Source organism: Melospiza georgiana, chromosome 2 (genome assembly GCF_028018845.1).
Source record: "Melospiza georgiana isolate bMelGeo1 chromosome 2, bMelGeo1.pri, whole genome shotgun sequence".
NCBI lineage: Eukaryota > Metazoa > Chordata > Aves > Passeriformes > Passerellidae > Melospiza > Melospiza georgiana.
Window position 1 is genome coordinate 11,845,580 of NC_080431.1, and position 10,037 is coordinate 11,855,616.

Sequence of the window (10,037 nt, forward strand, 5' to 3'; positions counted from 1 at the left end):
AAGTCATCAGCAAGCACCTCATGGGCTTCAAGGGAAGAAGGGCAAGCTCTGTGACACACATGTGGTGAGAATAGGATGCCTTTACATTTTTCAGATTTTGTTTATAACATCTAAATCAGAAAAACTAGATTTAAGGTGTTCAGATACTCAAAACTTCTGAAATGTAGCTCCTGTAACAGACAGCAGAACCTCTCATTCCTAGCCTCTGTGTTTCAAGATGAAAAACATTTTTTATGTGAATGGAAAACTAGGAAGAACACTGAAGAAGAGAGAAAAAACCCCAAAAGTTAAAGTAAAAATTAATTTCCACTCAGATTTTCCTACAGCAAAGCTGTTGCAAGTTTTCAAAGATGCCTTGTGGTTATATTAATTTCCTTAACACGCTTAGGAGACAGGTAGAAATAAAGTGCCTTGCAGCGTATGCAATTTATCTCATACCTTTTTCTGATGTTTTTAAGGCCTAGACAAGAACAATTATTTCCTGAGTTAATTCAGCACCACAACATTCCCATAGCCAACTAAGACCACTAATTCTATCACAGTCCCCATGCATCTACTTGGCTGCAATTCTGTAGTCCATCTTACTGAAAAAACACTCTCAGGTTTTGCATATTAGGCAGCTGGAACAGCCACAAACACTAAGATGTTTTGCATTTAATGATTTAATCAATTTTGCTCCCTGCTCTCTACAGAGAGGAATTGTGTGCAGCCAACATTGGTGGAGTAGAAATTGGGGCAACGAAGAGGGATAAAAGAGAGGTAAAGCAGCATCCAAAGGAAAATATTCATCTAATGAATGATCATGATGTACTGGAATTATCTCCATGAGTGGGAAATTTACTTTTAACTTGAAGAATAACAAATATTTAATCATGAAAGCAAAAAAAGTCGAGGATAAAACATTATGGTTCTGTTGGGAGTTGAATTGCTCAATTTGAGTGCAGGACAGGAGATTGGCCTCATGCAAAAATCCAGGAAGAAGGGAAAGGAGAATCTACAAAGAAAGAAGAGGAAAATTGCCTGATATTAATTAAAAAAAATTTATTTGGAGGAATAAGAAAGTAGCTGTTGTGCATTTACGGGTGCCAAGACACTTTCCTGACACCCCCCGACCCCAGTAGGCACATTCATAATACTTCAATTACTTGTTTAGCTTTATTTCCTCACAGAAAAACCCAAGTCAACCCAACCAAACAACTCAAACACTTAAAAAAGGCACAAGTACCTAAACCTGATCGCTTGGCTAACGTTAAGCTAGTAAGATACAGCAATCTAACATTCCTGAGTGTATCAGTCAGGACTCTTTAAATTCCAGCAAAAACATGGATACATGCACCAAATGACATGACCAATGTCCTTTTCAGTTTTATGGCTGGAAAAGCTTGTGCAGAACATAGGAATTAGTAGGTTTTTGCATTGCTTTGTGACAGAAAACTCATGCTTACAGCACTTGATTATTTTATAGATATCATCACTCTATTTCAGTTGTAGGGAATATTATACTCTAATATGTACACACCGGTAGAATATGTACCAACATATATTACTGTATAACTACATATCTCTGTCTATATAATCTATATTCTCTGATGCTTGACACATTTGTATCTCTTTGAAACTAAATGTTAAAAAAATATAGTTTTCAAGATTTTTCTCCTATTGAAGTAATCCTAATTAATCAACAACTCCAAAAGAACAGATATTTAGTCCATAATGAGAGCTTTCAAAGATGAATGAGCAGGTTTTCTGTTGCTTCTTATAGGTATAGTTTAATTTCTCATGAGCAGTTCTACTGCTCTGATGCTTCCAGAACTAAGATAATAGACACCAAAGGCTGACTCCATAGTAGCTTTTAGACTTTTTTATTTTACTGTTATTTCTTATTTAGTTTTATTTAGCTGAACTGTGAAAAGTAACTTTTATTGTTAGTTAAATAGTATATTTACCTCAGCAAAGTACTTGTTAACAATATTTTGATAAAAAGAGAATCCAAACCCATTCAGAGACGCTGGCCTTCACTTGGGAAGATAATCCAAAAAGGTTGAGTCATCCTTAATTTTCTCACCTGTGGGGCTGTCCATATGGTGGAAGCTTTGTTGGCAAGACCAAGTCAGCAGTTTCACTACATCCATTCCTCAGTAGCTGAGTGGCAAAACTGCAGCTCACTTGCAAAACTGAGGGCAAGGGGTCACACCACATACAGAAGAATGGCCTGGTAACTCCAAAAGAAATAACAAGCATTGTAATCAGTTTTGTGCAGCAAATTTCCTCCAAGAGGACATGAAGCAATTTCCATCCCATCTCCTCATGGATACTACCTGTCATTTGATGTTCAGCTGTGGAGACCTGAAGGCATTCCAAGTTTGGAAACTCACAAACCCATGGGTCAGTTTGTGCAATATAGTGTTTGACAAGAATCATTTTAATGAGCATATATCCTTAAGGTATGCCACATATTTAAAGTCAGAGAATGTATTGCACAAGCTTATTACATGGAGCTTTTGTTGTACCAAGTGCAGCCAGCACTCTTGAAGTGCCTGTGTTTATTTTTACTTAGGTTTGCTTAGGATAAAGTCCCTCTGATGTTTGTTTTTGAAGTAGTATCCCGGGTAGTATATCCTCTTGCAAGAAAAATAAGCTTTGTCAAATGTTCTTAAGCAACAGAATCTTCTTCTATAAAGATACATATTCTTTTCCAGGCTTTTACTAATCCAACTTTTTGTATAGGAATTTTTATGTTTAATTTCTGGATTTCTTTTTTTGTGATGCAGATTCCATCAATTTGCTTTCCTTGAACAAAGTCTTCAACTTTTGAAAGAATGGAAGCTTTAATTCAACAATGTGGTCTCATGAGATTATTCAGTCTTCTCTGTAACGATGAAGTAAAATCTACTGATTGGATTTGAGAGGCTGTTTTTTTTTATTATTTCATGTATGTAATCCATTCAACTAGCTGATGCAGAGTATTTTATGTGGATTAATTTCCCCCTTCCCCAAGTGGTTGTCAAGAAGTTATAGGGATTAAGTGATGGAAAAGAGGAAAACAGAACAATTTAAGAGCTGTAGTGTGTTCAGATGGTGTCAGTTGCCAAAGCTCAGTTTTGGAAAGAAAGCGAAGTCTCCAGAGTTCCTGGCATCCCTAGCATTGATTAAACCTTATTGGGAATGCAAGAGCAGTAGTTATAACTGGCACTCCTGCTTCTGCAAGGTAGGGAGGATCACAAATAGCTTAGCTCATGAAAAGAGATACCAGATATGTGTCTAGAAGAAAATGAATTCTCTGTCCTGCTGAATCAGCCACCTTATTGCTGCAGAGCTGAATTAGCAACAAGTGACATCTGCAACAGAATTAAGCCCAGCTCTCCAGGAATTAGAATCCTGAAACAGTGAGGAGTTGCTGCCACCATCATCACCCTCTAAAATACTCAGAGTTGAGAGGCCATGGTAGTTCTCCCCATTGAAGGCAGATCTGTGATGGAGCAATGCCCTGAGGTGTAAGTATTGTTTCCTCTGAGAACCCCACAATTTGTTCAAGACAAAAAAATCCATGGGGGTCACTGGTTTAGTGTTACATGTTAGATTAGAACAGCAATACAACATTTGGGACAGCTTCTTCCAGAGCTTCATCATCACAGCTCATTTGCTTCCAGTCAGAGAGCTAGATAATGTTAAGAATGAGCCATACTTTCTTGTCTTTTAAATGAAATGCTCAAAGGCCACTCAACAAGGCAATGTAAGGTATGAATAAAAGGCAGTAAACTTGCTAGAGCTGAACATTTTCCATAATTGGAATTGTAAAGGTTACATGTGCTTGATCTAACAAGTCTATGCTTGTAGGTTTTGCCTAATTTGCATCTAGGTAGCAGCCAGACTCTAGTTTTTCTCTACCCCATCCTCTTCCTCTTCTCAAGCTGTATTCATGTCACTATAGGACATGAAACAATACGAGCGCACACACCGCTGCTCTCAAGGTGAAGAAAAGGGAAGTTTATTTTCTGACTCCAACATTTATAGTTTTCCAAAAGTGACAGTGGATTGAAGGGTGAAAGTGCCACCTCTCCAATGACACTGGACAAACCAACAGTCCATCAAATTTCTCCTCCACCATGAAAGAATGCAAAACAATGAGTTATTTACAGAAAATGTGTGAGAAAGTTCACTACAAGAATGTCAACATTAGAAGGCTTAGAAAATCTTAAAAAATCAGGGTGACATATACATACAAGCTGCCCATCTTCATTGCAGAAAACTTTCACTTTTAAACTGTTCCAATACACAAAAAAAATCCCAAATGTACACAAGTCTGAGGCATTGACTGCCCAGACAGAAAGGCCTTGGCACCCAGTTATCAGCAGCTGAAGCACAAGAGGAGGGCAGCATTCTCCTCATCACCTCCTATGCTTCCAGAGAGGGGCAGCTTTGGGGAGCCTTGAATTTCAGCACTTGGGGTTAAAACAAAGCCAAGGCTGTGAAGAAATGTGTTCTCTGTGGGAATGAAAAGACCAAGGTAGCAAGGGCAGCAGCACCTAACCATTACACTTCAGCAGTGAAGCTTAAGAATTAGGATGATTCCTTCTCATAGAGAGGAATTAAAGAGCTGAGCCACTGGATGTGAAGTCCACAGTTATCCTTGTGTTCTGAGGCTTTACCTGCTGTTGTACTACAGACACCTGCAGTGTCTCTGGTCTTGGCCTCTCTCCCATCAAATTTGCGTTGAAGAAGTTACACACCAGAGGGTTGTCCTCTCCCTAAATTGAGCTCTTTCTTAGTGGAAATATGGACTTAAATGATAGAAGTTTAAGCAGATCTGGTGTCTGCACATGAGGATGTCATGAGCTGGGAGGCAATGTAAAGATTTCAAGCTATGAGCCTTTTCAAGGCCAGCAAGGAAATGCAGGTCAGAGATCCAGGGATTTCTTACTTCTACTTCTTACTTACTTCTACTGGCAGAGACTGCCAGGCTGGAAGTTCACACAAGGTTGGGAAGCATTGACTACATAACACTAAATATAACCTGACTTTCTTGTGTCAGGCCTCTTGTGTGGAATTTTGGTGTGGCTCTCCAAGAAGGATAATGATTTTTTTCCAGGAAACCTGTTTCTCCTTGAGATTTTAAGTGGTATTTTTATGGCTGGAAAGAGTGGACCAGAAGGGCAGCAGGAAAAACTTGAATCATCAGCTGCTGACATCCAAATAGCCCCTGGAGCCACATGAGATAATCCTGTAGGTTTCTGGTGTCTCTTTTGCTTTGCTCATGTATTTTGGCCTCAGTTGGTCCTGCCTCCATTAACTCAGAGTCCACAAAGCTCAGGCAGCAGATGTGTCAGAAGTCACCACTGCACACATGTTTATTGCACTTTGGGTGTTTTCATCTTGATATTGAGCATATTTGGTCTGCTTTGACACAACACACAACATACTCTCTTTGGGGTGATGTTGCCAGCACCAACATTGCCCCTTCTGCTTGAAGGGGAGAGGAACACATTCACCACAAACTCATAACACAAAGTGTGGTGAGAGTTTTTGCAAACAAACTGCAAAATTTGATCAGAATGCATTAGAAAACAGGAGAAGGCTGCGAAACAAAGGTCTTATTTTCTCTGCTTCCTGAATGCTGATTTTAGCTTAGTTTGTTAAAAAGTTCAGACATTGACAAAACCAAAGACAGGGGAACAAGCAGGACTCCTTGTTCTACTTAAGAAATACTAAGTCCTTTCCAGAGAAGAAGAGAGAGAAGACATCCCTCCCACTCCACAGCAGCCTGAGTACTCTTACTTCTTCATCTGATGGTGGATCCTGTGTGTCAGCATCAGGACTTAACAGAACCTTACTGTTTGGGACACCAGGACTGAACAGCACTGCAGAGTTGCTTTCATGGTATGTTGGGGCTTGCAGGACGTGGTTCACACTCATCATGAGGAGCAAGAATGAGCTGCAGTTTTATCAGCATCTGCAGAGTTCAGGAGACCAACTGCTGAAGGAAGAGGGTTCAGACAGGGTAGCATTGCAGGATTCTTGCAGAAACACCCTTAGAATTATCAAACTGGGATAAAAGGGTGAAGTGCAGAGGAACAGAATAAGCATTGGTAGAGCCAAGGAGAAGAGAGAAGCTTTGCAATGAAGCGCTAGAAAGAAAAAATCACTATGCACTCAAAAGCAATGCATGACATTCCTTTTGTCTCCACAGCCTTGAACACTTTCTCTTGGTAGGTACAAATGCCTCCAGGGGAAAGAAGAAACAGCTAAACACAACCCACAGCTCAGTTCCACACGGAAAGGGAAGATCCTGAGGCTGTCAGGTGATCTCTACTGCTGAGCAGACCTGAGTCATCTTTATTGGCCAGGGCATCTCCTCTAATGCCTGAAAGCAGTTTAGAAGGAAAGAATGGGTGTGTTGGCCCAGGAGTCATGTTTTAAGAAACAGAGAAAGTTTTTAGGAGAAAATAAGCACAAAATCAGATTAAACAATCAAAGGGTCTCAGCAAGAGAGAAATGTGCAGTACATATTTCATGCAAGGTACAAGACACGTAAATACTGTTAGTGGCTGTAATACATAGCTGTCATCACCTCTAAGAGGCAGAGAAAACAGGATAACACTATGAAAGAGGAATATTAATCTCAATACTTTTACTCTCACAAATTTCCTGTGTGAATTTGACAATCACCAATAACCAGGGCTTGATTTCTCATTCAAGTCAAGGATCAAATAAAGATATGCACATGCTTGTTCTCATCCAAAGATAGAACTTAAATTCCTCCAGTAGAGACCAGCTGGACTTGGAAGCTGGGCATATCTCATAAGAGAATATTGCTATGCACTTGTTGCTTCCACTGAGAAGACAGGAAAAGAAAGAGCTAGAGATTTGACTCAGCTGTTAATTCCAGTGAACAAGTTCTTTTACCCAGAAAAATAAATTTTGAACAATAGTTGTTTTCATTTCCCTCCTTGCCTTGAATATGTTTTCATAGTAAAGTTCTAAAGTTGTCAAAATGTTCTTTTTGGCAGTTTGAAACTCAGTTTACTATCTCAGTTTGGGACAGAACTGCTGCAGACTTAGAATTGCTGCTGGTTTGAGAATCAGGCATAATTAACATGCAGAGTTTCATTACTGATCAGTCTGATCCAAGCCCAAGAGATATTAATAATTTGGGCCTCTATCCATGAAGATTTTGCTGAGGAACTAGATTTAATGGGACTTTAAGGGATGGTGTGTGTGGGAGAAGCATGTCATTTTAGTAGATGTAAGACATCACAGTTTAAAAATATTAAAAAAATTTGTTAACTTAAAATTTTTGTGCTGATATATAAAAAAGTCCTGTGGCCTTTAAGAAATCCTGTTTATCTAAAGCGTTTTGTTCTTTCTTTTTCTTTTTTTTTTTTAAAGCTACTTCTGCTATATGTTACATCTAAATGGATTATAATAGAAGGAAATTCAATTACTTTGGTGCTCCTTGGCAGAGCTCGTTGTAGCTGTCAGTCCTGCTGCACTGCACGTTCAGCAGGCACAGTGGCATTTTGTGCTGTGCAATGCAGCACTCTGCAGAAACACCCGAGGCAGTGCTGAATTGGCTGTCCCGGGAGCTGCACAGCCCCAGGTGGGAACTCTGCCAGGGGAATTGGGGGACCGCTGGCCCCAGCCAGGCAAACCAGCAGCTACCTGAGATCCAAGTAGTTTGGGAATTCCTAAGCCACACCACATTGTGCAGGGTGGACATAAATTCTGAAGGCACTTCAGAATACCAAATAATGGTACAGTTCCATTCTCCTCTCCTGTTCCCCTTTTATTTATTTATTTATTTTTCTTTTGACTTGCATTAAACTTATGGGTGAATGCTACCTCAGTTAATGCCAAAAGGGGTGAAGGAAACTCAAAATTTTTTGCCATCCCCTTCTCTCCTCTAGTACATCTTATATTTTCTCAAATGTTTTTAGCATCAGTACTGAATTCTTTTCTGTAGCTACAGAATAAATAACCCATTAGAAATATAATGCCATCATGGCCCCCAGAAACTTGGCAGAAGGAGCTAAGTAGCTTAAACCATTTTTGTAAGCCAATGAGATATCAAATTGATGGAGTTCTAGCAAAGTTATCTAATAAATTACCCATGTGCAAGCCACTGCTTTCTCCTCCTACTTTCAGGAGCAGGGCAGCTCCAAAGACTAAACTCATGGGCAAATGCCAGAAGGATTTTACATATGAGTGAGAAAACTAAAAAGAAAATATTCATTGCTGACAAATGAACTCAGGAAACAACTTTAACTCAGATTTTAAACAGAATTTCATGAAAGTAGAGTATAGAGCTCTGCCACTTTGGGGAATCACAAAGTAGGGGAACTCTTCAGCTGCTGCAAAGAACAACTATTCCAACTTAATGTACATTTTTAACGCTTCTAGGTTTATTTGAAAACTGATTAGTGATACTGAATAGTAGTAATCTTTTAAAATTGTCCAAATCTGGTCTTTCAAGTTCATAAAGCAATGAGAAACATTTGGTGATCATATTTATAAAAAAATGATTTACCTACTTTTTGGAACAACATTGCTCAATTTTACTTATTTTCTTCTTTGATCTATTAAATAATTTCACTCAGAAGAAAAGTTACCTTAGAAAATCACCTAGCCCTGATTTGAAGACAGCAACATTTTGAAACCTTCATATTCAGCTAAACTGTTCTCTTTCCAATTTCTTATTTTCTAAATGAGGAAATAAAAGTTTGCAACATGGCAAATTAATGATGCCAGAAAAAACACAGTTCTCCTTCAAAGAGTAATTTCATGGACATACAAGTTGCTAGGATTTAGCCAAAATAATTATAACATTTTAATGCACTGAATGTTATTCATATTCTGGGTACCAAAATCTTGAAATATGTATTGTTAGGCTTCGGAATTAGAATGCAATTATTGAATTTCCTAAAATTCTAGGTTGCCCAGTCACTTCACAACACTGTATACAATTTTGGCTAATGAAGCAGCACAAAGCATGTCAGAAAGGTGATGCATATTTACTAAAGACAGAATTTGTTGTGTTTCCCTTGCATCCTGCTAATTTCATTGGAAAAGAGGTGGTGTGGATGCCTGGAGCCTTTCTTTAACTGTGCAAATATGCAATTGCTGCATTTTAAAATGACTTTAGGGGCTGGCAAGCTAAGAGAACTTGCAAGGGTGTAAGAAAAAGATAGAGGACGTTTTCAGTATCTATGGGTGGTATTCAATATATGATTCCCATCGGGTTTGTCCCTTGTTATCCATTCATCATTTCTGAGACAGTAGGAGACTCAACGTTCCAGAAAACTAACAACACCTTTCTAAATTCTCCCACCTCCTTTGGCTGGACATCACTTGAGATCCAAGATTATTTGAAGAAACTTGAACTCCCTCATGTTAGCAACTTAGGAGAAGGTTAAAAACATACGGACTGCCAAAAATGCTTTAAAATTCTCATTGTATTCATCCTAGGTCTGGATTGTGCTCTTCTCTTTCTGCATCAGTTTTATATGAAGGAAAGGTTGAATCTCAGATGCCATGGAGATTCAAGGTAACTTCTCCATTTCAGAATTTATTGTTCAGTATGATCACTGCTCAACTTACCTATAGACACAGAGAAAAATTAGTTATTGCTTGGAAGAATAAATTCACTTGGAAAAATATCTGTATCAGTCAAACAAACAAATAACTCTGCTATTAAATCGAAAAAGTTGGTAGCAAAACACAACAGTGCTTGAAAAAATTTTCCAATGCTACTTATGAACCTCAAGGATTTGGGCCTTTTTTTAGTAAAAAACTGATCTTAGGTAGTTTTAAGGCAGCTAGGAATCCATCAAATGTTTTAAAATCCATAATAATCTGAGATGTATTGACTTCTAAACCTGGCTATAAACATCCAAAAGGAAATTGACTTAACAATGTGCCATATATGATTTTTGAGTTCTGAGAAAGATGAAATTAACTGGTAAACCATCTAGTAATTTGCATACAAGATGTCCCTTAAGAACATCTGCAGTGATCTATCACATTTAAAAGCAAAGTAAACG